This window comes from Crocodylus porosus, unplaced genomic scaffold (genome assembly GCF_001723895.1).
Source record: "Crocodylus porosus isolate Cpor-Errol unplaced genomic scaffold, CroPor_comp1, whole genome shotgun sequence".
Classification (NCBI taxonomy): Eukaryota; Metazoa; Chordata; order Crocodylia; family Crocodylidae; genus Crocodylus; species Crocodylus porosus.
The window spans coordinates 6415878-6439216 of NW_017728931.1; the positions used below are offsets into that span (position 1 = coordinate 6415878).

The 23339-nt window shown below is 41.0% G+C and overlaps 1 long non-coding RNA gene across 2 annotated transcripts in view; it reads left to right on the plus strand.

The window, feature by feature from the left end:
* LOC109316208 overlaps positions 1-22163 on the plus strand; it is a 64086-nt gene extending 41923 nt beyond the window's left edge. For both annotated transcript variants that reach the window (XR_002102759.1, XR_002102758.1), the window contains 2 exons: positions 17105-17201; positions 21363-22163. This is a non-coding gene — a long non-coding RNA (uncharacterized LOC109316208). The remainder of the gene's footprint in view (positions 1-17104; positions 17202-21362) is intronic.
* The last annotated feature ends 1176 nt before the right edge of the window (positions 22164-23339 follow it).

The following is a 23339-nucleotide window of genomic DNA, read 5'->3' on the forward strand; positions in this document are numbered from 1 at the left end:
CAGCACTGCTGCTCCTTTTGTGGCATACTTGGCTCTTCATGTTCACTTGTAACTCCTTCCAAGCCTTCCTCAGTTTGAAGGAATGTTGTCCAGTATATTTTTAGCAGCTGTCTTTTCTCCTGTTAAGTGGCATGATGAGCAGCTGTGGTGATGGTCTCATGCCTGAGAAGCTGTGCATGTAGCTAGGGAATGGTTATGAGGTTAGAAGAGTGAGGTGTTTGAGGAGAGCAACAGGGACTGAGTTCATGAGGCTGCTTCATTCATGAGGTCTGGTGCAAAGGACCCTAAACCCAGGCCCACTGCAGTGTTAGCTGGTGCCACCATTGGTAGCTTAGCTTCACATCCACTAACATGGCAGAAAGCTCTTTCACCACAAGACTTGGTGCCTCAGGCTTTGTACACTATGCCCTTGGTGAGAATGTGGGCCATTGTGGGTTGCCTGGATTGCAAAGCCAGAATCCAAACTAGCGTACATGTTAAAGAGTGCTGCCTTCAATGTGCTACATACAGCCATGCCTTATTAAATCACCCTCTCCAGGAAAAGGTGGAAACAGAGAGCAGCATGTTCTTTTCAAGCGGCAAAAACATTTTGTTTTTCAGAGGACGGTTCCAGAAAGAATTCCCCATGCATATAAAGCTGCTGGTTCTGTAAGGGTAGATCTTACTTGTGTGGTGTTTCTCTGACGAACTCTCTACTAGGGAGGTCCCACAGGTGGATGAGGAAGAACAGTAAGAAAGACCTAAGACTGTTTAACAATACGGTAGTCTCCATTTCACACCTTCCTTTTGGGATAGATATTCCTTTTGTTTGATTTTCCCCCCCGTAGTTTATTAAGTGCATGTGTGGGAAGCTGTGAATATTTTAATTGGAGGGTTCAACAGCAGCATAGGAACTCGCTGTATAACGAGATCCCCTTTCCCCTATGACCTTGTGGGAGAGACCATATGACCGTGCTGCAGTTTGCTAAAATACTAAGAGGAAAGCTAAAGAATATACTGTGAAGAAGGTTTGGGGGTTTTTAAATGTCTTTCTTCCAGTCCTTTCTGTGCTAAAACCAAAACACTTGTCAGAGTTATTAGGAACAGTTCCTACAAGAGGTCTGTAGGGGGTGTTATTAATAAGGAAATGGAGCAGAGGGCAGCCTAGTAGAAATGCTTCAGTTTGAGATTAACTGTTTGCTAGATTTTACAATACAAACTGAAGTCCTTACTTTTTCTGGTCGCCCTGTACTGGTCTGATCAAGCTTAAGGTCTAAAAGATCCATTTAAAACTAAAATTAAGATGCTTGCTTTGATTTAACTCTAAGATCATATGGTTTGGTGCATTCTGTTTATGCGTGTTTCTGTTACATTAAAATAATTTATGACTAATTCATCCCTCCCCCTCCCAAGTATTTTTCTTAAATTTAGTCCAGAAGAAGGACCTCTTGCCTCAAGACAGTACTCCTGTATAACTGACCCCTGGCTTCAGGCTTCTTGCTCAATGGTTATACAAGCACGTGCTTACTGCTTTCAGCAGGCATTTGCCCAAGACACAATCTGGTCCTTCCCTGTGCCTAAGACACAGGGGCTGGGGTAGGAATCATCTGCTCTCACCAGACTTCTGGTAGGGACTACATTTGTCAGAACATGGTGACAGGGTGGAAGCAGTATAATGATCTCTGTGGGAAATGTAAGTGTGGGTGCTGGGCCCCATGGGCATGGAGAACTGGCTGGCCTTCAAAGGGGCACCAACATGTCCCCACACCCCCTCTTCAGACTGCAGAGACATTTAGAAATTTATACAAATGTTTTTAAAGCCAAACCCATTTTGTGCTGGTCCTGCAGCCTAGTGACAGCATTGTCTTCTTCTACACACGGCATGCCATCTTAGGACTGAACTAATCCAGGTCTCCTTTGTCTGAGAGTCGTGGAGTGGGGTATGAACTTGGCTTGCTTGCCTAGGGAAGAGAAAGAGTACTTACAACACATGCTCCAGCTAGCCTCCAGGGTAGTGCCGATATGGGTGAATCTGAGCTTGGTCCAACCTTCCAGGTTCAAGGAGCAGAGACCTTTGCCTAGAAGGCTAAGGGAAAATAATGGGAGAATGGAGAGATTCCAGAGGATCCTCAGCCCCATCTCTCTCCCTTCACACACAAAGCCCAGATGTTTGTTCCCAGCATTTTGGAAATTGTGCCACACCTGAGGGTCATGACCAGAGCGTCTCACTGGTGACACTCTCCTTCCCCTTGCCATAAGGAGCCCCAGGCCTAACAGCCACGTTGCATAATAGCCAGGGCTGAAGTGGATGCAGAAGGTTTTTGTGCTGTTCTCTCTTAAATCCCTACACAATGTTAATGAAAATGGGTAGGTGCTGCATATCATAAGTTCAACTGAGTTTTTCTATTTCCTGATCAAAACTATTGGTGTACTGTAGGTATACTCATAAATGTAAACTCTGGGTTTAGGGACAAATAGCAATGAATACCAGGGTAAATCTAATCAAAACTCGGGGAAGAGGTGATATCACTTATTAGACCAACTAGATATTTGCCAACTAATTATTTTATTTATGTGCAAGCTTTCAGGCACAACTCACCCTCCATCAGGCATAGGAGAGAGCAGAGATTGTAAAAATTTTCCTAGGTAGAAATGAACATTCGTATTTCACAGGAGAGCTGAAGGTGTGGTAAAGTCTCCTGTTTGGAATAGTTCATTTTGTCTAGGTTAGGCACAGAGAAAGGCTGAATAAGTCTTTTTTTACCTTGAAGTTGTCAGATGGCAAGAGGGTAAATCTAACTCACTATTGGGCAACCCAAGTAAAACTGCTGTCTATGTTTATTCCCATGTCCATGCAAAAACCCAAGAGGGAGGAAAGGGGCTGTGGTGAGGGATCTTGGCTGGGTTTCAGGAGACCTGGGGTCAATTCCTCACTTCATTAGAGACTCCTCATGTGACCTTGGGCAAATGATTTCACTTCTCTGTGCCTCAGATCCCCATCACTACTATGGGGATAATAATACCCTTTTCTTTCTGATTTGTCTGTTCAGATTGTAAGAAATTTCTTTTGTGTGTAAGGACACTGCTTGGCACAACGGGACTTTGAAGTCAGTAGGGGCTTCTGGGTATGATCATAATGTAAATGTTTAGTGTTAATCATAATAGCATCATCTCTTGAGTATTTAATAAAGGCAGACAAACAGACCCCGCCCACTACATTCTTACAGAGTTTTACCCAGCATAGATTAACCTTCCAGCACCAGGGCTTTCTCAGACATTTTGACCTGTTTCTACCCAATACCAATACAAACATAAGCACAATAATACTGAAATATAAGTGCGGGCTTTCTTAGCAATTGTCTGGAAATTCTGTTCCTTTGGACTATCAGCAGAATTTATGAGCGTGACCACCTTCCACCCTCTCATACCCAAACTTTAAAAATCATACTGAGCAGTCACGGACACCAGCCTAACGTATTGACAGGAAAAGTAACAGCCCCATATATCACTAGATTAACTGAGGACACTTTACTATAAATGCTTGAAAAGTTATGCTCAAATATTCCGGGGAAACAGTCAGCTACATGTTTGTCTTCCTTTAATGAATCATGAAGAGATGAGGGTTCTCTCCGTGGTTAGAAAGCACAAAAAGTTATCTCTTTCTTTTCATTGGGAGCATTTTCACTGATTTCGCTCTTACTCACTAGAAATTACTCTACTTACCCACAGATCCCAAAGCTTTGAGAACAAAACTTATTTAGCGCTTCGTTTACTGTAGCCTTTTTTTCTACCATGGCTGTCACATGTAAATCGCACTGCATTAATAAAAGATGGGGTTTTTTGTTCAGTGAAAGAGCAACCCGTGAAATTTTAAATATGAATGCTAGTCCGAGTAGGATAACTGTCATTTGCTCTGACCTGTAAAATGGTTGTGGGTTTCAACATTACTGGCTTTGTTAGTAAATGTGTAGTAAGAAGTGCACCTTAGCCATTTGTTATGCAGGGCAGAAGTTGCAGAAACTCCATTGTAAACAAGGCTTTGAAATCAGTTGTTTAAAATTTGCTATTTTCTGAAATATAGCACTTGGGAATTCAGTCAAGGATGATTTTTATTTTATGCTTAGTCATTTCTTATGTAAGCCTAGTTTTTAAAAGAAGATTGTAGCCATGTTGATGTGGAATTGAAAAATGAAGTCAGCTAGTTTCAGGTATTTTTTCCACTTGGATAAATTTGCTTAAAATTTATTTTATTTAAAGCAAGTATGCAAATTATTAATTTATAAGCTGCTTAACAAATTATATACACATTTTGATCAAATTTGTTTTAAAATGTGCTAATGTGAACATTTAGTTTAGTAATTCTAATAGTATTTTTTACTGTATGATGTACATTCGTAATAATTTTGTGATGATGTACTTTATAGGCAAACATTACTAAATATAGGATTTTTTTTGAGACAGCATTTACTACAGGATATTGAGTCAATATCCTGTTTTTTTTAATGCAATTTATCCTAAAGTTCATCAGTTCTGTAAGTCAATAACACTTTTTTTTAAATCTTGGTTTTTTAACTGACATTTATGGTTCTTTGAAATGCTCTTATTTAGGTGATAGACTTACTCAAGTTTTTCAGATGCACACATTAGCATTTCCAAAACAAACAAACGAAGTGTCCAGTTACCCAGGTGGTTTTTAAGGTCTGTGCTTGTTTATTTGTAGTATTTATATAAACAAAAGCAAGTGTAATGAACCCAGAGGTAGATAATTTATGCTGTATAAATGGCAACAAAATGTGAGTTTTTTGTCATTAAGGGAAAAAAAGTCTCCTATTCTAACTATTATGCAAGATTAAATTTATGATAAAAAAAAGAGAAATGAGACTCTAAGATCACAGGCGCGTTTTAAGTTCACATTTCTTTGTTTTAGTCAACTTGTCTCACAACCCAAGTGCAGTATAAACATAGGGGTTTGGGATCTCGTACTGCTGATGAAGATGAAATATCTTGTGAGAGAATAACAATACCATGGTCACCCAGCTGTGTCTTTTTCTTTGCTGTTTTTGGTGAAACTATGAACCACAAACACAAAGTTCAGATGATCTGTTCTTTTCACAAGAAGCCCAGAACAAAGTCTGTGCAGAATGTTGCATGATTTTTTGTTGTTAGGCACCAAAAACATATTATTTGACAATTTGCATGTCACTTCCTAGCTTACTTCGTTTTGCTTAATGTCCACCATTTCCCTCCTCTTCTCCTCACTATATAGGCCAGATCCTGGAATCTTTGCATGCAACAAACTAACATAAGCAAGATTCATGGGTATGGGGTTTGGACTGACTCCAGATTCAGACCCATATTAGGCTGATATCACTCCCTCATGTAGAAAACCTCAGGGTTGGTAGGAGGTACACTTCAGAGTTTTCTGAGAAAAGGTTTGTACCCTCATTAGAGAAGTGAGTATCAGGCCTACAAGTCTTGTGGGTGCCAAGAAACCACATGTCCTTCAACACCACAACACTCCCCCTGTCTCCTGTGCATCTGTGAGACAGAGGATCTTGCGAAGGAGTCCATTAAGGGGTCATAGGGTGTTCTCTAACACAGGAAGCTTCTCATAGGGACTCACATACCAGGAGAATAAAACTCAGCAGGACTGGGGAAGGACTCAAGATCAAGCAGGTAGAACAGAATTGTTGAGGCACCTAAGCACCTCCTTCTCCCTTGGCTTTTGCTTGGGGAAGGGAGAAATGCATGCAGATCTCAGAACAGAGAGCAAGGCATGTGCTAGAAAGCACAGGTAATCTGTGGGAAACCAGCATTGGAGGTGGGTGTTGCTGAGCGTTTTCAGGGAATCCTGTCCTTATTTCTTAGCATTCTGTGTATTGCTCAGGGCTAATGGCAGCGACCACATTTCTGAGGAATCACAGACTGAACTCTACACTGGTACACGCAATGGTTTTAGCACAGTTTAGCTTTGGGAGGGGAAATTTCTATTTCTGTCTGGTCATCACCCTGAGGACACTGAATCGTTAACAGAATATAGGTGAAGACATGGATGCAGTTAAGCTGGTTTTTCCTGTTCTCTGAAAAGCCATTAGTGTGGGGGCTGAGAGTACTGGCAGGCTAGCACCTTCTAAACACTGTCTTCTAGTTCTGGCTAATGGTAATCTTGGCAACCAGATACACCAACTGAAGCCAAGTTTAATGTCAGACCATGTCTAAACTTTCCTTAGATATCTAGCAAGAGATTCTTTTCCTCTGTGGCCAAAAAGACCATTGTTTGCTACTGTTTGCACTTTGAAAAACTTTTTTTCAAAAGAGCTGTACCCTGGTTTGGCCCAGTCCATACCGCCAGTTTAGGTGGAAATTTGACTGTAGGCATGGCTCCCGCATTTGCTTTAAAGGATGGATAGCCAGAGTTTAACACTTCACTTCCCAAGCAGCCTAATGGAAAAAAATCAAAATACTCATGGAGTAAAGTACTATTCAATGTAAGTGATGGTATTAGCACCTGGCCTTTGATATTTAACTTTGACACTGCTGCACTGCACTGGCAATTAACTGAAATACCACAGCTGAGTAAAGAATCACTTAGGTTTTGATCATGACACTTTTATTTATAGAGTGTTTTCCATTTTCTCAATAATGTGGAAACATTTTGATTTCTATTCCTGAATGCTACTTGTTTTATGGGTTGTTGTTTTTTTTTAATATAAGATTTTGAGGAAAATACAGATATTTCCTGGTAGAAAGATCACCCCTGATAAATCAACTTTTGTGAAAAGTTACTCCACATTGGTCTTTAAAAACTAAGAGTTTGAGACAATTTTCACCTGTATCTCAAAACTTTTGATAAACACTGACTCTGTCATGGTGACTGCCTTGTGTTATGGTGACTGCCTTGTGTGTGCATCCTTTATGTGCAATTGGTATCGGTTATGTATGCATGACCCCTTCCCTAACTGTTATTTTAGTTATTAACATCCAGGCAAAATGCTACCAATACACTGGTTTCACAAATGTAAATGGTTGTGCAGCAGAAACAGATCCAAAGAGTCAAGTGGCCCAGGGAGCAAAGTTTCTGGAGCTTATAGCTAAGGTGACCATATGGGAGAATGGGAAATCCGGGACATTCCCATCGCCCCCTCACAAGTCAGCAGCACCGCTGCAAGCAGAGGCAGGGGCAGGGTGTTGTGGGGTGCTGGGAACCCTGAGAACATTTCCCAGTGGCCAGTGCTGTGGTGTCTCTGGGAGGCACCTGTGGGTAACTTTAAGACACAGATAGTGCTCTGTGTTGTGCTGGCAGCACGCTCCACCCTGCATGGCTGGTAAGCAGTGCTTCCAAAGAGACTTCATACCAGATGTGCACACCTCCCATCCTGCAGCTCTATCATGGGATGTGGTTTGACCCCAAGTAGGAGGGCTTAGCCTTACACACCAGTTATTTGCATACCCTTGTCTGAAATGAGTGTTTTAGGGACAGTTTATTTGGCCTTGGTATCCCAAACACCTACTGTAGAATGCACACAGGGTGCCTCAGAAATGTCTTCAGTAGGTGTCTGGCTGTGCATTTATCACTGCACACATCTCTTATTGCACTCAGACAGACTCAAGTTTTCTCTGAGCTGTGGAGCTGTTGTCAGTGTTTTTAAAAAGAGGCTTCCTTCCACAGTTTCTTGTTTAGCCTGTGATTAACAGAGAAGGGTTGAAGGAACAAGGCTTGTACTTATTGAAATACAGAAGTTCCCCCTCCTAAACAGAACAAAGGAGAAAACAGCACCACCTGTCAGACTAATTTCCATTAATTTTCTTGCTTGGAAAGTGTAGACTTTTGCTCCTGAAATTGATACAGACTATACATTGATGGCATAGGAGAGCAATTGGCAGGTGTGCTGCATGTCTGGGCAGCTTGGGTTTTGTATGTGCTACATACCTGTCCTTTGGTCTACTTCAGAAGTAAAATATTTGATCTATAGAACTATTTTAATGACCCAGTAAAGGTTTTCAAGCAGGATCTAGACTCCTCTAGTAGGAGGAAAAGCCATCCAACCTTCTCTACAATGGTGGTGGAGCTATGTTACAGAATCCTAAAAAAGAGTCATAGTGTTGAAAGAGAGTGCCCCCCATGCCGCACATACTCATCCCCTGCCCTACACACTGGGGGCCTAGGGGCGAGAAGTAGAGGGTCATGAGTGAGCGGCACTGGGTCAGGACTGGCCATCGATGTTTACAAATGGGTCCTGGTACAAAAAAGCCACTGTTGGAGTGACTTCTGCAGAAGTTATACTCAAGCATTTGGTGGTCGATTTGAGGTTTTCGAACGCCGAGATACTTTTTTCCTTTTGGAAAATTTTCACCTTACACTTCTAATATTTTGCATCTCACAGATCATAAGAACTCTAAGGAATAAATTTGCATTTCCTTAAAATTAGTGTTTTCCCCTCACAGTTGCAAGATCAGTTAGTACAGCAGGTGTTTGTAGAGACACTAAGAAAACAACTTGTTTAGAAAAAGTCCTCCTAGATGGCAAAACAAGTCTGATTTCATATTGATCAGGTATTTGTCACAGTACCTGTGCTCAAACAAATTAAGCTGCCGTAACTATGCCACAGTAGTGTTTTTTTCACCAGCTGCCTAAGAGAGATTTAAAACTATTTCAGAATGACTCAGAAATGAAGGAATAGATTTGCTTAAAAAAACCACTGAGTTGAAAATGCAATTGCCACTTATGATAGAAACAAGGAAAGCAGAAATGCAATGACAAAAACAATGTTTTTACTAGCAATAGGGTAATGATTCAGAGATTAACTAGGAGAAAGTGCAGCCCGAAGTACAGTGATGAAGCACTTGATGATAATTTTCTGGGCTAACTCCAATTCAAACCATCCTTTGGAAACACAGCTCAGCTATCAATTAGGAAAACCACCTTGTGATTATTTCTATTCTGCTGGTACACAGCACACAAATTAGCAGTACTACTGGAAATCATGGTGAGCAAGGGTGAATAAAACTACCTAGAACATTGGAAACTTTAACTTCAAATTTTGACTTGGAAAAAGAGATTCTACTGTGCAGTTTAGTATGAATGAAAGAAGCAAGTAACAAACTTTGGCTTTGTATGTGCAGTATTTTTCAGATGTTCTGGACTCCCCTCTAGTTCAGATTGAGGTGTGGTTTCTATAGGAAACTAACTGAATCCATTACCCTGCCCTCCCTCTGCCGTAAGGGCCAAACACAGTCTGACCAGCATGTGGTTTCCTATGGGATCTCTCATGCCAATGACATTTTTTTACTTGTTTTTGGAAGTAACTTGGAAATTTCCAAATGGCAGAGACCACAGGGGTCCAGTGCAATGCCGGTTCCAAATCTGTTCCATTGGTACAGCTTATTTGGATGGGGGCCAGGCAGGCTCCAGGGACAGATTGGTGTGGGGGGAGACACAGTGGTGTGGTTGCACACCCCTTTTGGACTGGGTGCACCGCAGGAGCCTCTGGGGACATTTTTAAGTCTCCAAAGCAGGTGAAAATCCCTCCTCCCTTGTCTTTGGTCCCCTCCTCAGCCTCTCCCCCTCCCCCCTGCCTCTTGCTCCTTCTTTCCATGCTGTCCCAGGAGCAGGGGAAGCTCTGGAGCCATTTCTTCCCCAGAGGGGTGGTATGGGGGCTGGGCTCAAGTTTGGATGGGGACAGTGGCAACAGAGCAGTAGGAGAGTAGTTTCCCCTCCATGCCCAATCCCACATCCCCACTGCCACTATCTGGGCTCCATCCCCAGCTGAGCCCAGCCCCTGTGCAGCCCAGCTGGGACAGGCAAAAGTGGCTTGGATGCTGCCCACTCCCCCTCCCCCTCAGCTGGGAAAGCAGCAGCAGCAGTGGGGGGAGGAGCAGGGTGAGAAAGCAGAGGCTGCTATAGCTAAGTACATCACTGGTAAAGTATGAAGGTTGATTGAGGTGCTCTGGGTAATGTTGTGTGTTAAGTTAGGACATGCCTTGCTGGGGCTGCTTACCTGAAAGCATTGATTCCTGTGGAAGGACATGGTGTGAGGGGACCTGAATGGCTCTAAGGGAGCTATAGAAGCTCTAAGATAAATGCTCTTTTCTCCTCCAGTCTGCAAGCATCTATGCCCTGTCTCTTGTGCCATGAGTTCAGCAAGCCAGTCGGCCAACTGATTTCTCTCTCCAGCAGCAGGACTGTGTTGCTGAGGAGAGGCTGGCTGCCAGGAGTTTAGATTTAAACCCAAAAATCCCTCTCTGGAACTCTGGGTTGATTTCTGGGGTTTGGTTTAACCAAAATTAGTCTAAACTTGGCAAAAGCTGGTATTAGCAGCTGTCTTCCTCTGAGTAGCCTCTTAGTCACAAGCCCCAAACCTAGTGGAGACAGACAAGCCAGCACACTCTCACTGGTGTGTTCTTGGCACCTTCTGCCTGGGCAGCAGTTTAATTGGAGCCCAAACTGTTCTTCCCAAAGGTACAGCCCAGCTCCACCTCGAGGTACGGAGTTTAATCAGGCTCAGCTGCACTGAATTAGCTACAACCTGCCAATGCATTGTACAGTTTTTGCTGGAATTGGACACAAAAAATCGCTTTGGCTGCTGCCTGGCTGGATGAGACCACTATGGGATAGGATACTTACCTGTTACCTCCAACAGGTGCCCAATGACTTGCTTGCACCATTATAGATATTTTCAGCTTTTCATCAGCAACTTCTCCTAGTGTTCCCTTCACTTGAAAGTCAAGCTTCACTCCCAGTCAGGATTGCTAATCCAATTTTTTCCCCCCTGACAATCTGCAACCTTTTTACTGATAATGAAACTTTTTTACTGACATGTGTTTTACATAATGTAAATACAGTCCTTTTGCTGGCCTCTTGATGGCAGTAACAACGGCCAGATTCAAATTTAGGGGTTTTTTAACACCAGCTTTCTAAATCTAGCTTGAGCCCCACACCTAGAAGCCAGAAAAAAATGTAACTAAATGTTTTAATGTGAACAATCTTCCCCACTGGCAAGCAATGTTAAACTAAAACAGGTTTTATTACAGGGGAAAAGGGAATAAACACATGACCATAGAGAAAACCCTTAACCATTAAACATCAAGTGAAATCCAAACCATTAATAGTCTTAGTTATATTTGACTGTAGATACAGTTTTATACTGTGATGTCCCCACCCCAAGGGTCTTCTACTTATTCCCACACCCTGATATCCCCAAGCACCCTCCTGACTGTGTTGTCCATAAATTTATGGACGGTTGGAAACCATGCCCCCAGCTGACCCAGGAGAGAATTTACTCTTGCCCTGTGACAGCACAAACACATGCTCTTCCCTCTAAGAACATCACCTGTGCAGGAGGGCCCCAAGGGTCAGGTACCCCAGGCAGTTGTCAGTGCAGGATCAGGGCCTAAAGTTGCAGTAAAATAAATCACATGCCATAATGTACCTTGCATTATCACATGGTGCATCTCCATAGTAATACTTAGAAAGGTCTGGATAGGCAGACTGAAACTCACTGGGCTATAAAACTGCAAGGTGCTCCAGCTATTATTGCTCATTTCACATTTGCTTCTCATGGGGAACTTGTAAAATGATCCAGTCCATGATTTCACTTGCTCATTTTGTTAAAGCAATGTATTACACATTTAAAACAAAAATGTTTTGGCCTTGCATCAGTATCAGAAATACCATTGGCCCAACAGTTAGCTACTTTCAATCACAAACTACTGTGGCTGATTGAGGAACGAAGTTTGCAAGGAAAATATATTTTTGATTTCAATTGTCCAAACCATTTCTGATAAAAAGGGTGACAGAGAAATACATTGCTAATGTGTTTAGAATATATATTTACGGGGGTGCTTTTGTGATGGTGCTTGTCATATTCGCTCAGTGTTTGCTTAATTGATCCTATGCTCTCAAGCATGGCTTTTATTCTTGAAAGTGAACATAGCAAGAATCACTGTCACTGTAGGGTGCAAGTAACATTGTAGGGTTTTTTCCTAAAAAAAAATGAATATCCATTGATTGTCTCTGGTGTTCCATTTATTTTCTTTGCACGCTCTTGCATTATCAGGTCTCTCCTCTTGTTGTTGAGGAATTAATCCTGCTATGATTGTGTTTCATGAGTAAAAACATTGCAGAGGCTTATGGTATATTTATATAGGCTTTGCTATGATTCTATTCCTATACAAACTAATTTAAGCAATAGAGTTTTAGCTAGCATAACAATATTGCTTTTTGTTCTTGTCAAGAAGTTTTCCTTGCTGGCTTAAAACAAGTGCATGGCTAATGTTGAGCTATGGTCCTGCAATGTGATAAATTGGGCTATTGCTAGCAGCTGCACAAATCCCCACAGACCTCTGGGAAGGCAAATGACTACAGTTGCAGACATCAAATTGCTGGATTGGGGCCCGAGTCTTGCTTGGCAAGACCTGCAGTCGATGGACTATGTACATGGCAGCTGGTATTGCTGATAGGCAGCTAAGAATTTTTACGACCTAATGAGGGGATGGAAAAGAGTGTTGGTGTTCAGCGATGTTGAATATATTTTTCAAGCTCATGTCATATGATTCATCTTTGAGGGAAAATGCACACAGCAGTGGTTTTTTATGCAGTTTATCGTCTACAGCAACTTTATGTTGATACATTTAAAATGCATAGTTAGCTCTCTGAAAGAACATTAAAGGAGATATTTGATTTAATGTTTACATCACATTCAGTATTGGGTATTCCTTCTATCTGTCAATTTTCAGATAATTTTAACTAAAGCAATATTATGTTAATTCACTAACATGTCTCTTCCAAGGGCAGATGAATGGTCAACTGTCCAGTGGCCCATGCTATGTCCTATTCCATATATATTAGCATTCTGCTGATTCTCTGTATTTTCCCATAATTTATTCCCTGTGGTTAACTCGGTGGTCTCCACCTTGGTGTAGATTTCCTCTTGTAATCTATGTCTATTTGTTAAAATATTGTTTAAGCAGAGAAATATGGAGCAAATACAGAAAGTCTTTTAAATTTAAAACAGGCAAAGCTTGTCTGATAAAAACTCTTTCAGTAGAATTTCATCTAAAGATAAATGTAGGTAATGTGTGAATCTGACATACATGATGTACCTGACATTTAGAAAAAGGGTTTATCACATGCCATAAATGACTTCTCAAAATAACCAACACTTTTTTAAAATATATTGTAATGTAAATACATTTTGTAAAACCACAAGATGTTTCTCAGTTTTGTTTTCAGCTAGCTTTGATGAAAACATTGGCATCCTATACCTGAGAGTCAACAGTTACAAACTGAATTCAGCAAAACATTTCAACAGACAAGGAACATTAAGGTGTGCCACAAACAAAGAAGGACTATTTAATATTAGGAATGATCTTTGTCACCCAGACACAAACCAAGAAATTATTTGATGTATGCTGCTTATTAGCTTATATCGTTAACCAGCACCTACTATCAATTTTATTAGTGTGTTTGGCTACAAAAAAACCCAGCCACCATAGCCTGAGTTCAAGACATGAATTTTTTCAAGTATTCATTTCAAGACTTAATGCATCAAAATTTGTCCAGATATTTAGTACATTACTAATATATAATTTTTAGGTTAATTTTATATAGAAGAAATTTCTAAAACTTTGTGAAACTCCTCGTACAATTTTCCAGATGTGTTTCATTTTCAGGACAGCTGTTATATTTTACAGCCGCAGTGGAATTAAGCCATCACTGAGGTTACTGTACAGGATAGTCAGAACAATTGCTTCAGTGCACTTAAAGGAGGGACTGTATCTCAAGAGTATCTCTAGAAACTGTTTATACTCAAAATATTTGTGCTCTGAACATGTAAAAGATCAAAGTTATTTAGATCACACATTAGGCTCCTTTTTCCCTTAAAAGATTTCCTTTAATCTTAATGCCCCAAAACAATTTATACAGCAGCAAAATAATGCCTATTTGCAAGCTTTAGGTAGCTAGGCTACTGTGCTATCAAGAAATTTGTTCCCTTGAAATGTTCTAATTCACTGTGTTTGAAAATATCCAGTATTCTGGATTCTTCACATGTGGTGAACGTGTGTTTTAAAGTGAAGTGCTCTTTTATGCATACCCTGCTTTCAAGGTAGTGTCATGTTTCACTGTTTCCACATGACTCAAATTAAAATGATTTCTTGCGAGTGGGCTAATATTCTTTTCAAGTGAGTGGCAAATATTAGTACAACAGACTATATGTAATCATGCATCATAGAAATGGATGAGTCAAAATTTGAGTTTAGATTAACTCTGTACATTTCAGAAGTGATTTAAAACTCTATTTTATCATAATTACCTCAAGGGAAGTTTGATTAGGTAGAAGCATGCAACGCGATCTTAGAGAAATAAAAAGATTAAATTAAGACAATAGTTTTAAAACATTCAGTTCATTGCATTCAGTATTCAAATAGGCTTGCCTGATTATCTCACACTTTTCTTTGATTATTTCTTAAATTACTTTAGAAACTGAAATGCTGGTTCATTGCTGTTCTAAATTAAATGACTTTATAAAAAAAAGTAGCATAGAAATCAGATAGCATCAGTTTTATTTGACTAGTAAAATTTTGGTAATTTGTTTCTGTGTGTTCTCTGGTCAGTATCAAGGACTGATAGAAGAAGATTAAATTTCAAATTAAATATGCTTTGCTTTGTCACAGGAAGTGGAGAGAATATTGGAGAACTGTATTTACATCTATAACATTTTTAAACAAAAACCTGATAACTATTACACTGGGATTTCAGGGGTAAGTGGGGAATGATAAGACAGAACTAAGGATTTGATAGTAAATTTTATATGAAAAAGGGTGTTATTTTTCAACAGTAATGGTTAGGTTTATAATAGACTTCTTTCTACGTTAAATGCTGAGGAATCGTGTCCCACTTCGAATGAAAGGAAATTATTGTGAGTGCTATAAAATATGTCTGGGTTGTTTTTGCGTGTCCATTTTTAGAAACCGTTTGAACTTTTCAGAAACACTTCAAATTTGATTGTGAATGCAACACAATTGTCAGGAAAGGGGAGCTTTACAGAATGGTTTCAGAATGTGTCATTTCTCCTTGATTCAATCTGAGACAAAGTGTATCTGTGTGGGAGATGCTAGTGCTTTGAAAGGCTGAGAAGACTTGTTACTATTTCAGATATTGCCTAGCCTGGAATTAAGCTTTTACAGTAGTTGTCTCTACTGCAGCACTAGATAGACTCATCGTTTTCCAGACGCAATCCTTTCTGAGTTCTGGAAAATGGTTGTTTGGCTTTGTCTCAGTCTGGGTGCACGAGCTAAGCTAGCAAAATGAAAAATTAAGCCGTATCAGTTTCTGTGGGTTAACAACAATTTAATTTGGTTTCTACATTTAAATTCTGTTAAAAATCTATGGTAAAAGTTTGTATTTGACTCGAATTACTTTCATTTTATTTTTAAATACCGTGAATCTGTGGTATTAGTTTGCTGTTTGGTTTCGATATTAATATCCAATATGCACTATGTTGGTGTCATTTATTTTCAGTGGTAAATAACCGCTTAACTGATTTCATTCACATGGCATTTACCAAATGAGATCTCAGTAGTCTTGGTATTACAGCTTGGTATTACAGTTCGAAAAATAGATGGTGAAAAGTATGTTTAAGCATCCAAATAAAGATCTAAGGTAACAATAGCTGTGACAACTGGCAAAATGGGGATATGCAGGACATTTGAAATAATATGCTAAAGAAGACCACTGATATTTGCTAGACTTTGAAGAGTGGTCTGAATTTAGCCTCAGACACACCAAGATTTTAATATTTTGCTTGCCCTTTTAAAAAGCTCAGTATAGTGGTTACTTTTGGATTAAATTTACACTTCTTTTCTCATTGTGCTGTGGCTTTTCTCTAAACTGTAGTTGATACTGTACCATAGCTCAAAGGTTGCAAACAGTTTGGGAACAAGATGTCTGTCTGCCCTACAGCATGACAGAATCGGCCACAATTGCAGATGTTACTGATAACAAAAGCCAACAACATAAAATGTATAGAAAAACATCACGTTAAAGACTACAAGACCACTAAAGTTCTTTTTTGTGTGTTTTTAACTCATTCTGTAATGATGAAAATAAAAACACATGAAAAGAAAATGTCTTTCTTTATCAGGTGCTTTGTGATTAAAACATTTCTAAATGAAATGGTTAGGCTGCCTGTCTGTAAGCAAATGCTACTGACATTCACATGTTACAACTATAATTCAAAAGCTCTGCTTCATCTGCTGGAAAGCTATGATAAAGCTAGCATCTGTGTCTAAAATGAAGTTCAATGTCTTGCTCTTTGTATTTTTATTTGATTTTTTTTAATTGCTAAAAGGAGTTTTGTTCAAGCAGCAACCTTTGAATCTGACTAGTTGTGATTACATTTGTTTTATTGCTTGCAAAGTGTAGTTGTGCCAGTGAATAATTTCTGTGAACTTGTGTGTCTCTTTAATCAAACCTCTTTAAAAAAAGTAGTGAATGAATTTTCATGTTAAATGTATATATTTTGCTTCATAAGAAAGAAGGAATAGGACGGGATCTGACATGATTCAGTGTTCATACCCATGGCAGTTTTCCTTATGAGACATATTAAGCTTTGTGAATCAGTGTTCCCAGCTCCTGTAACTTATTTTCTGAAAGCAAGAAAATCCTTTTATCTGCTAGAATGTCGTGTTCCTTGTCTTAATAAATCAGGTTTAGAACAGAAATTAGGATGAGGTTTTTGTTTTTGTTCTACTTATTTAATCTTTGTTTTTATAAATAAATACAAATAACTCAAACTGAAACTTGATGGCTTTGGTGATAATACAAGAGCAGCCCCGGGGAAATTTTGTATATTAACATGTTCTTTCACAACCCACACTTGAGTTTCGGTAGGAAAAATGTTTAACCTTTGCAGTAGCAGTAGCAAATACCTTTTGAAGTCCAAACATGCTAAAATATTGGGTTCACAATTAAAACATTATTTTGAATTGCAGTTTGGTTCTATTTTAAGATTTGTATACAGATGACCAAATACTATTGTTACTTGAATAGATCGGTTGAAATTCTAAGTGGCCCTTCCTTTCATGCTAAGATATTTCTATTTTTCTGCTGCTTCTTTTAATATAGGATTACAGAATGTTATGGTGGATACCTAGCTTGATGACTGTCTTTGTAAGAACCTGGGCACAGGAGTAGGAGAATATCCAACGTTTATCACTTGGGAGTAAGTTTAATTTGCTTTATATGCACAATCCTGTTTATGCACAATCTTGCCCCCTGTTTTGTTTAGATTTTGATAGATTTGTTTTATTTTTCTTGTAATTCCTTATGTGTGACTATTGCAAAACTGTCCTGCGGGAACTGAAGTCAAGCAATCAGCTAAAACTTTTGAACCTGGGAAAGCCAAAAAAGCAGAGCTTTCTCTGAAGAGGTCAACATTATCCTACATGATTATATTTGTTGCTTATATATTATGATAGTGGGGCCCCGCGTTATTCCCAAAATGAACAGATATTATTAGCATATTCCTCTGCTTATCTTTGGTGATTAGGTATAACTGGCTTCTGCTGCTGTAAAGAGGATAAACATCCTGGTGTCTCTGGTAGGGGCAGTTTCAGATTTTATTATCCTGTGTTTGTATTTTACAACTGACCATTCTGCAAAAAACCTGCTTCATGGAACAACCAAAGAACTGTAGCCTCCTACTCAAATACTAACAGAGTTCTTATTCTCAAGTAATTTTGTACTGGAATTATCCACTTCTTTATTAATTTCTATCAGTGGCATTGGATGGAAAGCAAAGAATTATAAAAATGGTGGGGGAGAGGGAGAGAGAAAAGAAAGAGAGATTAGTGCTTTTGTGCACAACAAATTTGTACTTTTACCAGCTATCTTACAACATACTGGTTTTTAGCATTTGCTCACTTCCTGTATGAGGTTAGTTTGTTTATCATAAAAAACTATTTTTAAACCTATTTCTGCCAATAAGTAATTTGAATGTTTATGTCAGTCCCCTAATGATGTTTCACTTTGATTCATGGGAAGGCACTGCAGATATTTCTACACAAAGCATGGTCTCGGTCATAATCCCAGGAGGAAAGCAGTAGCACGGCTGTCTGCTCCTATCCGATTAGTTTCTGCTTGTGTCAGGGTCAGCCGTGCCAGGGTTTCCAGAGAAATGTGATTTTCAGATAAGATCTCCCCTACCCTTGGGCCAGAGTGCCTCAGCCACAGTGTTCTGGGCAACACAGAGGCCAAGAGAGTCCTGTTGCAGAAATTACTGCCCAGTATCCTCTCAAGGGCTCGAGCTGCTGCTCCGCAGGGGAAAGAGCCACAGGACTCAGCGCTGATTCCAGCAGCATGATAGTCATCTCCCTGTATGGACTTGAGTATCTATGGAAGTCAGTAACTGTATTCCAGCCCCCTACCACTTTGCTTCATGCTGTCTCCAGATCCCTTTTCAGCCTCTTCCATATAGACCACCATATGTATTGCTCCTACATGAAGTATTAAGGATGGGAAGACATACAGGTAGATCTAGGCCCCAAGATAGCTGAAACAGGCCATGAGTGAGCACTCTTCCCCTCCCTGGCAACAGCACTATGGTCTGACCACATGTGGGACTTCTGGATATGACTACTGCTTGCTTCAGCAGAGATTCACTTTCAGCAGAACCTGCCCAGAAATCATATTTACACAAAAGGGAAGAAGAAGAAGAAGTACAGAGAAAAATCTAGCTAGGAGGGTCAACAGAAGTAGAGAGCAAGAGAGAAGGGGAGCAGCAGGAAAATGGAAATATTTTATCCTTGACCTTGATGCTCCAGAGAATGATCCCAGGTAAATAACTTGAGGTGCTCCACATACCTCTGGCTAGTACAATACTGTCATTGGGGCTGAGCATGTTTGTCTGAAGGGTCTGGTAACTATTTAGGGCTTCCCATGTCAGTCAGCTAGCCAGTTAACTAGCTGGGGCAGAGCTTGTTAGCCAGAGACTCAAGGCAAGTACAGCAGCCGAGGCAATTCGCTTAGACTGGGCTGCCTCACTGGGGCCTCTGACACTTACCAGCCCTGCTAAGGAGAGGTTTGTCTTGCCCAGTGCGAGGGCAGTCAGGATTGTGATGTAGACATGAAGTGTAGCCAGACCCAAGAAGGGCCCATTCCCCTGCTCCTTCTCCTGAGCTACACAGCAGTAGCTGCTTGGAGGTCCTGGGACTCCCTCCTCTGTAAGCTGTCATTTGGTGCCTTCACGAGTGTGTAATGGGGAGCTGATGGGTTGGAGGGCTTTGAGGGGGGCCTCAGAAATTCAAGGCTGGTGTGTAGCCGGCACAGAGCTCTGTATGCCCCTTGGCATTTCTGCCTCTGGCAATGGTCTGTTGGGAAGTATGGCTTGCAGAACGGGGCAACCCCCTACCCCACTCCTGGCTGTTTGGGGTGGCCCAGGTATGCCCTCTTGATGTTACTCAGCTGTTTCCCAGTGCTGTGAGCCTGAGCTAGGAGACTCTGAAAGGCAGCAAGGCTTTGCCTGCTACATACCATGCCAGAGGGGAGGGTGATTCCAGGGCAAGCCAGTCTGTGTTGCTCTAACTTCTCTGCCCCCTTGTATAATACTTTATCAATGCCAGGATGTCCTTCTAGTTAGTCACGGGGTGAGGAGAATATGCTAACCTCCCGCTGAAGCCATGGGAAGAAGGAAAAGGTGGCAAAAGAAGTCCAGATGAGTCCTGAAGCAGCACAAAGTCCTTTTAGGAAGGGAAGTACCCCTGCAGCAAAGACCACCCCACATGATGCATCATTGAGCCAGCTTTCCCTCAGGCAGGGCAGGGGCCTTAACAGGGCAACCAAGAGCTTCAGTATTTCTACAGCCTTTTACTAGGCTCAGAGGAGGGAGATGATGTGTTTGTTGGTGGTGACAAGGGGCCAGTCTGCATGGGCAGAATTACTGCCTCTAAGTATGTACCTACGCAACTTGTTCTGCTCCTTCCAGCTGGCCTCCTTTCTATCATGGTGGCGGTATCGTTGTGGGCCAGCCACCTTCAATTCTGAGCTGCCTACTTTAGCCTGTAGACCAGATCATACAAGATGTTTTTACACATGTTCTGGGGGTGGAGCTTTAATTAGAGTGGCTCCAGGAGCTACTGTAATTAAAGCACCCTCAGCATCTTTGGATATCAACATCCCTGGGCTTCAAAATGGCAGTAAGGGTGCTTAACTACAGTTCATTCAATGAGCTTTAGTTAAAGCACCCCGCCACCATTTTGAAGTGCAGGGATGCTGATACACGAGATGCAGAGGCTGGCTGGAGCATGCTAATTAATTAGCATGCTACAGCAGACTTGATACATCAGGGATCAGGTTCTGTCCCATACCCCAATCCCCCTACAGTAATGGGAAGCAAGCAGGGATGGGGACCACTGGGCAAGGCAGTGGGAAGGAGAGAGGGAGGCATTTTGTATCCTAACAGTGTCCTGACCTGTGAGGTGCAGGATGGGGATGGGCTACCTTGGCTGGCTACCTCCCCACCATCTTTATCTAGACTGTAGTGGAAAACACCAAAGGCAAGATGACTTAAAGTGAGTGGTCATGTGACTCTACTACCTCCATTTCCACTTGCACTGAAAACACTTGATGAGAGAAGAGGGTCAGGCTTACACGGAGGACAATCATCCATTCATTTGCCTTGCCTGTGCATCTGAGGAGATTGCCTAAAATGACTCTCTTTCTATAAGCATCCAAAACTACGTCTTGATATGCAGCGCAGCAAGTAAACACTGCTTCTTGGCTAACTTGTGCTCCTTTGGGAGATCCTTTTGTCTCTCAGAAACGATACTGAGCCATACTGAAATACTGTTGGAACAGTCAGTGCATAGATATCTTCACCGAGCAGCCAAGATAATCCTTTATTCATTCCCTTCCACTAGGTCCTCTCGGTGCATGTGGTAGGGTAATTCCAGTAGGGAATTCTGAATCCTGGTGGCTTCACACTGCTTGCCCAAATATGCAAGCTTGAGCCTCAAAAATAACAATTTTTGGTTTTACATAATTGTCAATCTGGCATGTGGAATCTCCTTTGGGCAGGCTTTCCTCTTCTCCCCCAGGACTTGTTCAGTATAACAACTTGGGTGGGATTCAATAAGCTGTACTCATTAAAACAACTGCATTGATATTAGGCTTGTAAAAGTAAGCTGCTTCTTTTTGTTGGGTTAAATACATGGCTAAGATCTTTAAAAAACAGGCTCCTGAACATTTGTTTAGCCTCCAAAATCTTATTTCTTTTGTGCTAATTTGTTTAGCCTCCAAAATCTGGTTTCCTTTGTGCTAAGGTGTGTTGCTGTCCTAGTAAGGTGGAGGTGGTGGTCAGCATTTCTTATCTGTGCTTTTGTTTCAGAATTACTGCAAGGTGAAACAGGAAGCTGCCTGGTATGGCTGATCAAAAATAACATCAGGACCTTAACTCTGTCTTGAGCTCTTGGTGGAATGGCAGTTACAGTCAGGATCATGCATCCGTTCAGACTGCAAAAGGTGCAGCCCAGATGCTCGAGCTGCCTCTGCGGTGGATGTTTGCAACATTGGGACACGTGCAATATTTTGGATACCAGTCGTCTTGAGTGCTCTAGTTAGAAGTGTACTAATCTCTGATATATCATTTAAATGCATCCTGTACAGAGTGCTTGAGCGCCATTGTAGAGAGGTGACCTAAGTTATTGAAATACTTGCTGGAAATCCCTAGAGATGATTTAATAGACATATAGTAACATCACCATGATGTGAATGGTGGTATGTAGTTACTATTAATAATAATGATCATTGTATCCTGTAAGCTAATGGAAACTTTTTGAATCATCTCTGAGGAATTAGTGCCATATCTCATAATGTTCTATATTATAAAGCTAGCCCCAATATTATTTCAACCTATTATCAAACTCGAATGAAGTCCACTATAAATATCTTCTGTACAACATATTTCTGGGTATGACATGCAAATTGTGTGCGTCCTCTGGGTAGTGAGGAAGGGGGAGTACTATGTGCAGTACATCTCAGATGCAAGGCACAACAGAAATTTTCTTGTGAACAAAACACAGAGCAAACAAAAATACCTGTGATGTCCTCACATGCAAACTATCATTCTTTCAAAAGAGAGCACTTTCTTGCTTTGGTAATGAGAATAATAAAATAGGTGTTAATGAAGGCTTGAGACAGAGTATTTCATCCGAGAATGGTATCAAATATCTGTCATTGGAAATGCTCTGAAAATATCTGTGCACTCTGAATTGCAGATGCACTTTTTCTTGGGCCAGTGCATGTTGCCAAACTATGCAGAGCACCAGTTGGAATTTTTGAACAATATAATGTTCACTGTAGGTGTCTAATTTAAAGTCTCACGTGGATGTCATGCCTAGATCACAGGCTTCTGGGAGCACTTTTTCCTCTAGATCCATAAAGTCAGAGTTCAGGAAGCAGTAAGTACAGTAGACAGTACATAAGTGACAGCAAGAGCAATTAGTGACCCCCATGAGAAAAGCATTGTTATAAATGTTGTTTAAAATAAAGTAACATGGAACAGTATCTTGCACATTGTGCAAAGCACATTTCGTTACCCAGAGAAGCAAGGAACTCCTCCAGCAGCATCTTCTGCCCATTTTTCCATAGCTTTCTGAGTCAACAGCCACTTTGAACATTTAGTCTAGTGTATCTACCTGGGGTACCTGGGGTCCTTCTGTGTGCTCCTCACCAGTCTGAGTCCTGTGGTGAGGTTCTCTGAGTTGGTAATTGCTGGAGCTATGCCTATACTCTTATCAGAGGTTATGGGCTTCCCATATAGAGCTCCTGTTAATGTTGAGGTGTCTCAAAAAAACCCATGTGCATGGTTAAGTCAGGAGACTCTATCACCCAACAGTTGTTCTTTTGCAAGACCTTTAAGAAAGGCCATGTATAACCAGGTCTCAAAAGATGAGAAGTTACCCTGCACAATTTCCCTTTGAGCCTGTCTTCATAGATTAAATTAATCATTTTGTTTTCACAGGAGGAGCTCTGCCCTACCCTATTTTTTCATGCTGCAGTCTTGCAACTCATTGCGCTAACAAGTGCAGCCTCAGACCCAAAGTCTCCCTTGGGCTATGGCTGCTTTCCACACAAAACTGTCATGTCTGCCACTCTGTCTCACACACATTCACATGCTCTCTGCAGTATGTGGGCGAAGATTTCCTCACTCTTTAGCATCACCAGCAGACAGCCTAGTTTAGAGTACCCTTGTAACCAGCCAGACTGACATTAAGGCACCAGCCCAACTCAAGAGCTGTCCTAGGATCACCCTCTTCTGAGTTGCACTGTTTTCCTCAGCTTAGAGTAAGAACCTGTGTTATGG